We start from the raw sequence: 11,857 nt of genomic DNA on the forward strand, positions 1-11,857 counted from the left end.
GGCTCTTTGCTTAGAGGACCCCTTTCAATATTTCCTGTAGAGCTGGTTTGGTGTTTGCAAATTCTTTCAGTTGTTGTTTGTCCTGGAAGCTTTTAATCTCTCCTTCTATTTTCAATGATAGCCTAGCTGGATATAGTATTCTTGGCTGCATGTTTTTCTCATTTAGTGTTCTGAAAATGTCATGCCAGCTCTTTCTGGCCTGCCAGGTCTCTGTGGATAAGTCAGCTGCCAATCTAATATTTTTACCATTGTATATTACAGACTTCTTTTCCCGGGCTGCTTTCAGGATTTTCTCTTTTTCACTGAGACTTGTAAATTTTACTATTAGGTGACGGGGTGTGGGCCTATTCTTATTGATTTTGAGGGGCGTTCTCTGAACCTCCTGAATTTTGATGCTCGTTCCCTTTGCCATATTGGGGAAATTCTCCCTAATAATTCTCTCCAGTATACCTTCTGCTCCCCTCTCTCTTTCTTCTTCTTCTGGAATCCCAATTATTCTAATGTTGTTTCGTCTTATGGTGTCACTTATCTCTCGAATTCTCCCCTCGTGGTGCAGTAGCTGTTTGTCCCTCTTTTGCTCAGCTTCTTTATTCTCTGTCATTTGGTCTTCTATATCACTAATTCTTTCTTCTGCCTCATTTATCCTAGCGGTGAGAGCCTCCATTTTTGATTGCACTTCATTAATAGCTTTTTTGATTTCAACTTGGTTAGATTTTAGTTCTTTTATTTCTCCAGAAAGGGCTTTTGTATCTCTCGAGAGGGTTTCTCTAATATCTTCCATGCCTTTTTCGAGCCCAGCTAGAACCTTGAGAATTGTCATTCTGAACTCTAGATCTGACATATTAGCAATGTCTGTATTGGTTAGGTCCCTAGCCTTCGGTACTGCCTCTTGTTCTTTTTTTTGTGTTGAATTTTTCCGTCTTGTCATTTTGTCCAGAGAAGAGTATATGAAGGGGCAAGTAAAATACTAAAAGGGTGGCAACAACCCCAGGAAAATATGCTTTAACCAAATTAGAAGAGATCCCAAATCGTGAGGGGGGAGAAAGGGGATAAAAAGAGTTTCAAAAAGAAAGAAAGAAAAAAAAAAGAAAAAAGAAAAAAAAAGAAAAGAATTTTTAAAAAAAGAAACCACCTAAGAAAAATATAAAAAAGAAAAAATATATATATTAGATAAACTAGTAAAAAATCATTAAAAGAGAAAAAGGTAACAGTTAAAAAAAAAATTTTATCCGAAGGTGAGAAAAAAAAACAAAAAATGAAAAAGAAAAAAATTAAATTAACCGCAAAACTAAAAAAAATCACAGGGAAAAAGCCATGAGTTCCGTGCTTTGCTTTCTCCTCCTCTAGAATTCTGCTGCTCTCCTTGGTATTGAAACCGCACTCGTTGGTAGGTGAACTTGGTCTCGGCTGGATTTCTTGTTGATCTTCTGGGGGAGGGGCCTGTTGTAGTGATTCTCAAGTGTCTTTGCCCCAGGAGGAATTGCACCGCCCTTACCCGGGGCCGGGGTGAGTAATCCGCTGGGGTTTGCTTTCAGGAGCTTTTGTTCCCTGAGCGCTTTCCGTAGAGTTCCGGAGGACGAGAATACAAATGGCAGCCTCCTGGTCTCTGGCCCAGAGGAGCCAAGAGCCCAGGGCCACACTCCTCAGTGCGAGCTCAGAGAACAGCGCCAGTTACTCCCGTCTGCCTGACCTCCGGCCACGCTCCGAGCTCACTGAGCCTGCGACCGGTTCAAGGTCACCCCAAGCTGCGAGCTTACTGTCGGCTCTGTCTCTGTAGCCGGCTTTCCCGTTCCAATACCCACAAGCTCTGCAACACTCAGACAAACCCCGATCCTTCTGTGACCCTGCGGGACCTGAGGCCACGCTGACCCCGCGTGGGCTTTGCCCCGGGTAGCCTCGGGAGTGATGTCCCTCAGCAGTTGCTCCGCCGCTTGCCGGGAGCCGGCCCCTCCCCCCGGGGTCTATCTTCCCGTCGCTTTGGATTCACTTCTCCGCCAGTCCTACCTTTCAGAAAGTGGTTGTTTTTCTGTTTCCAGAATTGCTGTTCTTCTTCTCTTCGATCTGCCGATGGATTTTCAGGTGTTTGCAATCTTTAGATAAGCTATCTAGCTGATCTCCGGCTAGCTGAATGAGTTTCAGCCTGCTACTTCTCCGCCATCTTGACTCCTCCCCCTTCTTCTATTTATTTTTAGGGAAGTATCCTTTACTGTTGAACATAAAGAAACTTAAGCAAGTCTGTCTTATTCAAAATTTGCATGCTGCTTTCTTATGAAACTAGATTATAGAGTTGTATGAAATAAATTCAATCAGTTAAGACATTAATGTTTGGAAAACTGGGTGGTCAGTTTAGTATTTCAAAAGAAGATTTTAAATTTAAACCTTAAAACTGAGCTCTTTCAGCCTTATTTATAGACCATCCTTCATGCTTCATAAGTATTCCTTCATTGTAAACTAACTAATAGTGTTTGTCACATTGTATATAACTAAAATGGATTTTGTATTCTATTATTTCAGAGTTAGTTGCAGTTTCTATTTCCTTACTTCCTTTTTTGAAAAATAGATTAATTCTACAAAAAGTTATTTCCAGCTTTATTGAAAAATAATTGACATATTATAATTTGTAAATTTAAGAAATGATTTCTTATAACACTGCAAACTTTTAACATTGTGTAAATTTTGTACCATTTGATAAATTGGTATACATCTATATTGCAATATATTCTACATAAAAATGTTAATACATCTACTATCTCATATAGTTGCCTCTGTTTTTTATGCATGTATTGTAAGGAATTTTAAGATCTACTCTCTTAGCAACTTTAATGTATATAGTACAGTAGAGATAAACTTCAGAGGTCTTGTGGGTTTTGTTCCAGACTGCCTCAATAAAGTGATTATATCAATAAACTAAGTCAAATCATTTTTTTTTTTTTTGGTTTCCCAGTGCAAATAAAAAATCATGTTTCCCAGTGCATATAAAAAATAAACGCTATACTGTACTGTTCAAATCATTATGTCTTTAAAAAAAAACAATTCATATACTTTAAGTAAACTAGTTCTGAGTTTTCAGTGGGTCATAATTACTGATCACAGATCACCATAACAAATACAATAATAATGAAAAAACTTGAAATATTGCAAGAATTACCAACATGTGACAGAGAGACACAAAATGAACAAATGTTGTTAGAAAAATGGTGGCAGCACACCTATTTTATACAAGATTGCTATAAACTTTCAACTTGTAAGAATGTGATATATGCAAAATTTAATAAAGGGAAGCACAATAAAAAAAGTATGTATATATTATTAACTATGATCATCATGCTGTACATTAGATCTCCAGAACTTTTTCCTATTATAGTTGCAAGTTTGTACACTTTGAACACCTTATTCCACCCCAGGTTCACCCCTTGTCAACTCAACTCTATGTTTCCATTAGTTTGCTTTTTCTTCAGATTCTGTATGTAAGGGTTATCGTAATACATAAATTAAAAAATATATAAAATCTTTGAAATATTTCACTTAGTATAATACCTTCACGATCCATCCATGGTATTGTAAATGGCAGTATTTCTTAATTTTTCATGGTTATGTAGTATTCCATAGTATATATTTACCATACTTATTTTATTCATTCATCCATTAATGGATAGTGAAGTTATTTCCATCTCTTGCTTAGAGTTAATAATTTTATAATGAACATAAGAGTGCAGATATGTCTTCGAATAGTGACTTCGTTTCCTTTAGATATATACCTAGAAGTGGGATTACTGAATCATATGGTAATTTTACTTTTAATAATATGAATAGTCTCCATACTGTTTTCCATACAAATTTATATCCCTATCACAGTGCATAAGGTACCCATTTTCCCCAATATTTACCAAAATTTGTTAGTTTTAATTTTTTGGTAGTATATATTCTAATAGGTAGTAATATCTTGCTGTGTTTTTCAGAGGTAAACAAAAACAACAACATAATGACTTTGCCCTGAGTTTTTTATGTTGAGCACTTTTTAATGCTCCTGTTGGTCATTTATATAACTTTTTTGAATAAAAAGTCTATTGAGATCCTTTTGCTATTTTTTTAATTATATATTTTTTTCTTTTTGTATCTGTTGGTTATTAACCTCTTTTCAGATATAAGATTTTTAAGAATTTTCTTCCATTCTGTGGATTGTGTTTTCATTCCCTTTTTTTTGGCAATGCAGAAACTTTAGTTTGATGTAATAACATTTATTTATTTTTGCTTTTTTTGCTTGTGTTTTTGGTCTGGTATCCAAAAAACTATTGGCAAGACCAATGTCAAGGAAAATTTTTCCTATGTTTTCCTTTAGGAAATTTAGTTTCATGCATCACATTTAAGTCTTTAATCTATTTCAAGTTAAGATTTATGAGTGATATAAGGTTCCAGTTTCATGCTGATTTATGTGACTATTCAGTTTTAAATATCATTTACTGAAACAGACTATCTTTACCCATTACATATGTTGGCCCCTGTCAAATATTAGGTGACTGTATGAAAAGATTTATTTCTGGACTCTCAATTCTGTTCTACTTGTTTATTGGTCTGTTTTTATGCCAGTATACTTTATTGTTTTGAGCACGGGGGCTTTGTAGTATAGTTTCAAATCAAGAAGTGTAATTTCTCTTCTTCATTCTTTCTCAGAACTGCTTTGATTATTTGTTTGTCTCATATAAATTTTAGGATTTTTTACTTATTTATGTAAAAACACAATATTGGATTTTTAAAAAGATTATTTATTTATTTATTTGAGAGAGAGAGATGGCAAGCAGGCAGAGAGGCAGGCAGAGAGATAAGAGGTAGCAGCTTCCTGCTGAGCAGAGAGGCTGATGCGGGGCTCGATCCCAGGACCCTGGGGTCATGTCCTGAGCTGAAGGCAGCAGCTTAACCCACTGAGCCACCCAGGTGCCCCTAACATTGGATTTTTGATTGGAATTGAATTTACAGATGGTTTTCGGTAGTATGGACATTTTAACAATGTTAATTCTTACCATTCATAAATATGAGCTATCTTTCCATTTGTGTCTCCTTGAATTTCATATCAATGTCATAGATTATGGGGTACAGATCTTTCATCGTCTTAGTTAAATCTTATCATAAGTATTTTATTAGTTTTGATGCTAGTGTGAATTAGATTGTTTTCTTTATTTTTTCAGATAGTTCATCATTAGAGTGTTAAAATGCTCCTGTCTTGTGCTTACTTTATGGCAGCACATATACTCAAATTGGAATGATGCAGAGAAGATTAGCGTGATCACTGAGCAAGGATGACATGAAAAACTATTAAAAAAATGAAACAAAACAAAATTCTTCTCTTTTATATATTGATCTTGTATTTGGCAGCTTTACTAAATTTGTTTTTTCAAAATTTTTTGTGAATTTTTTAGGATTCTTTTACATGTAAGTTCATGTTATCCAAAAAAAAGAAAATTTTACTTCTTCCTTTTCTTTTTTTTAAGTCTTTTATTTCTTTGTGTTCCTTGTTTCTCTGGCTAGGACATCCAGTACTATGTCAAATGAGAGTAGTGAAAGTGGACACATTTGTCTTTTTTCTGATCTTTAAGGGGAAAACTTTCAAACTTTTTTGATTGAATATGAGATTACCTCTGGGCTTGCAATATGTGTTTTTTCTTTAATGGATTTTTTAAATTATTTTTAAAAATTTTTTATAAATATATAATGTTTTTATCCCTAGGGGTACAGGTCTGTGAATCACCAGGTTTACACATTTCACAGCACTCACCATAGCACCTGCCCTCCCCAATGTCCATACCCCCACCATCCTCTCCCAACACACTTCCCCCCAGCAACCCTCAGTCTGTTTTGTGAGATTCAGTCTTTTATGCTTTGTCTCCCTCCCAATCCCATCTTCTTTTATTTTTCTTTTCGTACGCCCGAAACCGCCTATGTTGCATCTCCACTTCATCATATCAGGGAGATCATATGATAGTTGTCTTTCTGAGATTGATTTATTTCGCCAAGCATAATACCCTCTAGTTCCATCCACGTCATCACAAATAGCAGGATTTCATTTCTTTTGATGGCTGCATAGTATCCCATTGAACATATATACCACATCTTATTTATTGATTCATCTGTTGAAGGACATTTAGGTTCTTTCCATAGTTTAACTATTGTGGACATTGCTGCTATAAACATTTGGGTGCATGTGCCCCTTCAGAATGCCACGTTTGTATCTTTAGGGTATATACCCAGTACTACAATCACTGGGTCATAGGCTAGTTCTATTTTCAGCTTTTTGAGGCACCTCCACGCTGTTTTCCAGAGTGGTTTCACCAGCTTGCATTCCCACGTACAGTGTAGGAGGGTTGCCCTTTCTCCACATCCTCGCCAGCATCTGTCATTGACTGACTTGTTCATTTTAGCCATTCTGAAAGGTGTGAGGTGGTATCTCATTCTGGTTTTGATTTGTATTTCCCTGATGCCGAGTGATGTGGAGCATTTTTTCATGTGTCTGTTGGCCATTTGGATGAATTCTTTGCAGAAATGTCTGTTCATGTCCTCTGCCCATTTCTTCATTGGATTATTTGTTCTTAGGGTGTTGAGTTTGATAAGCTCTTTATAGATTTTGGATAGATACTGGCCCTTTATCTGGTATGTCATTTGCAAATATCTTCTCCCAGATAACTTCTGACAGTCATCTTTTGGCTTTGTTAACTGTTTCCTTTGCTGTGCAAAAGCTTTTTGATCTGATGAAATCCCAATAGTTCATTCTTGCCCTTGCTTCCCTTGCCTTTGGTGATGTTCCTAGGCAGAAGTTGCTGCTGCTGAGGTCAAAGAGGTTGCTACCTGTTCTCTCCTCAAGGATTTTGATGGATTCCTTTCTCACATTATGCTTCTTCATCCATTTCCAGTCTATTTTCATGTATGGTGTAAGGAAATGGTCCAACTTCATGTTTCTGCATGTGGCTGTTCAATTTTCCCAACACCATTTGTTGAAGAGGCTGTCTCTTTTCCATAGGACATTCCTTCCTGCTTTGTTGAAGACTAGTTGACCATAGAGTTGAGGGTGTATTTCTGGGCTCTCTATTCTGTTCCATTGATCTATGTCTGTTTTGGGGACAGTTCCCTACTATCTTGATGATGACAACTTTGTAATAGAGCTTGAAGTCTGGAATTGTGATGCCAACAACTTTGGCTTTCTTTTTCAATATTCCTCGGGCTATTCGAGATATTTTCTGGTTCCATATATATTTTAGGATGATTTGTCCCATTTCTTTGAAAAAAACGGATGGGATTTTTGATAGGGATTGCATTAAATGTGTAGATTGCTTTAGGTAGCATAGACATTTTCACAATATTTGTTCTTCCAATACAGGAGCATGGAACATTTTTCCATTTCTTTGTGTCTTCTTCAATTTCTTTCATGAGTACTTTAGAGTTTTCTGAGTATAGATTCTTTGTCTCTTTGGTTAGGTTTATTCCTAGGTATCTTAGGGTTTTGGGTGCAATTGTAAATGGGATTCACTCCTTAATTTCTATTTCTTCAGTCTTGTTGGTATAAAAAAAATGCAACCAATTTCTGTTCATTGATTTATATCCTGACACTTTACAGAATTCCTATACAAGTTATAGCAGATTTGGAGTGGAGTCCTTTAAGCTTTCCACATACAGTGTCATATCGTCTGCAAACAGGGATAGTTTGACTTCTCTTTTGCCAACTTGGAAAAGTTTGGATGCCCTTAATTTCTTTTGGTTGTCTGATTGCTGAGGCTAGGACTTCTTGTACGATGTTGAATAGCAGTGGTGATAACGGACATCCCTGCAGTGTTCCTGACCTCAGCGGTATTCAGTTTTTCTCCATTGAGAATGATATTTGCAATGGGTTTTTCATAGATGGCTTTGATAATATTGATAATATGTGCCCTCTATCCCTACACTTTGAAGAGTTTTATTCAGGAAGGGACACTGCACTTTGCCAAATGCTTTTTCAGCATCTATGGAGAGTATCATATGGTTCTTGTTCTTTCTTTTATTAATGTGTTGTATCACATTGATTGATTTGCAGATGTTGAACCAACCTTGTAGCCCTGGAATAAATCCCACTTGGTCGTGGTGAATAATCCTTTTAATGTACTGTTGAATCCTATTGGCTAGTATTTTGGTGAGAATTTTCGCATCTGTGTTCATCAAGGACATTGGTTTGTAGTTCTCTTTTTTGATGGGATCCTTGTCTGGTTTTGGGATCAAGATGATGCTGGCCTCAGAAAAAAAGAGTTTGGAAGTTTTCCTTCCATTTCTATTTTTTTGGAACAGTATCGTGAGAATAGGAATTAATTCTTCTGTAAATGTTTGGTAGAATTCCCCTGGGAAGCATCTGGCCCGGGGCTTTTGTTTGTTTGGAGATTTTTGATGACTGTTTCAATCTCTGTACTGGTTATGGGTCTGTTCAGGTTTCCTATTTCTTCCTGGTTCAGTTGTGGTAGTTTATCTGTCTCTAGGAATGTATCCATTTCTTCCAGATTGTTGAATTTGTTGGCGTAGAGTTGCTCATAGTATGTTCCTATAATTGTTTGTATTTCTTTGGTGTTTGTTGGTTGTGATCTCTCCTCTTTCATTCATGAATTTATTTATTTGGGTCTTTCTCTTTTCTTTTTGATAAGTCTGGAAAGGGGTTTATCAATCTTATTAATTCTTTCAAAGAACCAGCTCCTAGTTTCGTTGATTTGTTCTATTGTTTTTTGTTGTTGCTGTTGGGTTTTTGTTTGTTTATTTGTTTCTATTTCATTGATTTCTGCTCTGATCTTTATTATTCCTCTTCTCCTGCTGGGTTTAGGCTTTCTTTGTTGTTCTTTCTCCATCTCCTTTAGGTGTAGGGTTATGTTGTGTATTTGATATCTGAGAGAGAAGCATAGGTGCACACGTCTGTCACTGCGCTCCCCAGGAGCATGTCTGGGGAAGGCGCAGCACGCCACCCCAGGAGAAGAGAAGGAGCCATTGGCCTTGTGGTCGGGAAAGGTCGGGAAGCAGAATAGCCTGCCGTGGCAGGAACAGCAGGCCATTGGCAAGACAAGTGTCACCTGCTCCCTGTGCGGAGAGACAAAGCCTGGTTCCTAAGGAGACATGAGGGGATGACTAGGGCAGGGATGCATGCTCCACTCTGAGGAAGGAGTCTGGGCAGAAGACAGGCCTTTCCTGTGCCTCTGGTCCCAAGGGGACAGCATCTCCTTGACCACCTGTCCGTAGGGCCGACTTGGGCTAGATACCAGGCGCCATATCCGGAACTTGCAGAAATAGCTCCCTCGAGAAACGGGCAGTCAGATGCCATCTTTCTCCAAGATGTGACAGCGTTTTCGGTGGCAGGGAAGGAGTGGGGACAATCCCCCAAAGCTCCCCATTCCAGTGAACGGGCGGTGTTCAGGGATACTGTCGCCTCTCCTCTCCTGTGGGGAAGGCACTGGCCTTGTCAGCGAGTCCGCCTGAGGGCCAGTGCAAAAGGCCAAGCGTTGCCTACACCGGGAGAATGTAGTGTGCATTGAGTGCCATCCTACGCCATGCACGTTGCTGCAGGGTTGTGACTGTGTCTGCTTAGTTCGGCCTGGCAGGGTGAACCCAGAGCGCCAACATGGAGCCTGGGAAAGCAAGGCCCAAGAGGGACCAGCTCTCCTGCAGCTCTTCTTCCCTGATGCGACAGAGCGAACACCCAAATCCTTGCTGAGGAAGCAGCAGCGAAGTGCCGTTCGTGCCAAGCTGAAAACCTCTGCGGAAGCATAGCAGTCGCTGGGAAATCAGAGTCGGTTCTGTGGGCTGCTGTTGCTGCTTGCCTTAGCCTAGTATTTGCAGCACGGCGGGAGAAACCCTCATACAGCGAACGGCTCTTTGCCTGGGCATCTCCTCTGGGAAAGCACAGCATTCTTTGGGAAATCAGAGTCGGGTCTGTGGGATGATGCTGCTGCTTGCCTGAGCAAGACTCCACAGCACGGTGTAATAAACCTGCATGGAGCGAAATCCTCTTTGCCTGGGCATCCCCACTGCCTGAGAGAGAACCGTGGTTGCGCCTGTGGAAAGAGCCTTAAGGAAAGGGACATGTCTGTCACTGGACTCCTCAGGAGCCTCTCTGGGGAAAGTGCAGCAAGCTGCCCCAGGAGAAGAGAAGGAGCCATTGGCCTTGTGGTCGGGAAATGGTCGCGAAGCTGGACAGCCGACCCTGGCAGGAACAGCGGGCCGGTGGCAAGACAAGTGTCACCCACTCCCTGTGCAGAGAGACGAAGCCTGGCTGCTAAGGAGACATGAGGGGATGATTGGGCCGGGGAACATGCTCCAATCTGAGGAAGGAGTCTGGGCAGAAAGAAGGTCTTTCCTGTGCCTCTGGTCCCAAGTGGAAAGCATCTCCTTGGCCACCTGTCCAGAGGGCAGACGTGGGCTTGCCACCAAGCTCCCGGGCCTGAACTCACAGAAACACCTCCTGGAGGAACGGGCAATCAGATGCCGTCTTCCTCCAGGATGTGGCAGCATTGGCGGAGGCAGGCGGTGTCCCGGGGAAACAGGGACACTTACCCATTACTACCCATCCCAGGGCACGGGCGGTGTGCAGTGATCCTCTCGCGTCTCCTCAAGGACAGGGAAGGCACTGGCCTAGTCCCCTGTCCACCTGAATGCCAGAGCAAAAGGGCCGGCCGTGCCTACGCTGAGAGATGGCATTGTGAGCAGAGTGCCATCCTAGACCACGCACGCTGCTGCAGGGTCGAGACTGTGTCTGCTTATTTCAGCTTGGCAGGATGAACCCAGGATATGAACTTGGAGCCCGGGATAGCAAGGCCCCAAGAGGTAACAGCTCTCCCGCAGAACTTCTTCCCTGACGCGACTGAAGCCTTGCTGAAGAAGCAGCGGCGAAGTGCTGTTCGCTTCAAGCCAAAGCGTCTGCGAAAGCACAGCATTTGCTGAGAAATCAGAGTCGGTTCTGCGGGCTCTTCTGCTGCCTGCCTGTGCCCAGTCTCGCAGTGGATGAAACCCGCATACAGCGAAAGCCTCTTTGCCCGGGCATCTCCTCTGCTAAAGCACCGCATTCGTTGGGAAATCAGAATCGGATGTGTGGGATGCTGCAGCTGAATGCCTGAGCTAGTCTCCGCAGAATGGTTGAAGATACTCGCATGGAGCGAAATCCTCTTTGCCCTAGCACCCCTCTGCCTGAGAGAGAAGCGCGGTTGCGCCTGTGGAAAGAGCCTTAAGGAAAGGGACACGTCTTTCACTGCGCTCCCCAGGAGCATGTCTGTGGAAGGTGCAGCACGCTGCCCAGGGAGAAGAGCAGGAGCCGTTGGCCTTCTGGTCTGGAAACGGTTGCGAAGCAGGAGAGCCGGCCCTGGAAGGCACAGCGGCCGGTGGCAATACAAGTGTCACACGATCCCTGTGCAGAGAGACGGAAGCCTGGCTGCTACGGAGAGAGGAGGGGATGAGTAGGGCAGGGCACGTGCTCCACTCTTAGGAAGGAGTTTGGGCAGAAAGCATGCCTGTCCTGAGCCTCTGGGCACAAGGAGACAGCAGCTCTTTGGCCACCTGTCCCTGGGGCAGACATGCGCTAGCCACAAGGCGCCTACGCTGAACTCGCAGAAATAGCTCCCTGAAATAACGGGGAGTCAGACGCCATCTTCCTCCAGGATGTGGAAGCTTGGAGGAGGCACGGGGTTTAAGGGGAAGGGGTGGGGACAGTCCCCCAAAGCTCCCTATTCAGTGCACGGGCGGTGTGCAGGGATCTTGTCTCCTCTCCTTTCCTGTGGGGAAAGCACTGGGCTAGTCCACGAGTCCGCCTGAGCGCCTGAGTAAAAGGCCAAGCGATGCCTACACCGGGAGATGGTAGTGTGTATAGGGTGCC

At 41.8% G+C, this 11,857-nt stretch overlaps 1 pseudogene; it reads left to right on the forward strand.

Annotated features, from left to right (window-relative positions):
• The first annotated feature begins 5,220 nt into the window (after positions 1–5,220).
• On the forward strand, positions 5,221–5,339 carry LOC131817181 (U6 spliceosomal RNA; annotated as a pseudogene).
• Positions 5,340–11,857: the final 6,518 nt, after the last annotated feature.

Source organism: Mustela lutreola, chromosome 15 (assembly GCF_030435805.1).
Source record: "Mustela lutreola isolate mMusLut2 chromosome 15, mMusLut2.pri, whole genome shotgun sequence".
Taxonomy (NCBI): Eukaryota; Metazoa; Chordata; class Mammalia; order Carnivora; family Mustelidae; genus Mustela; species Mustela lutreola.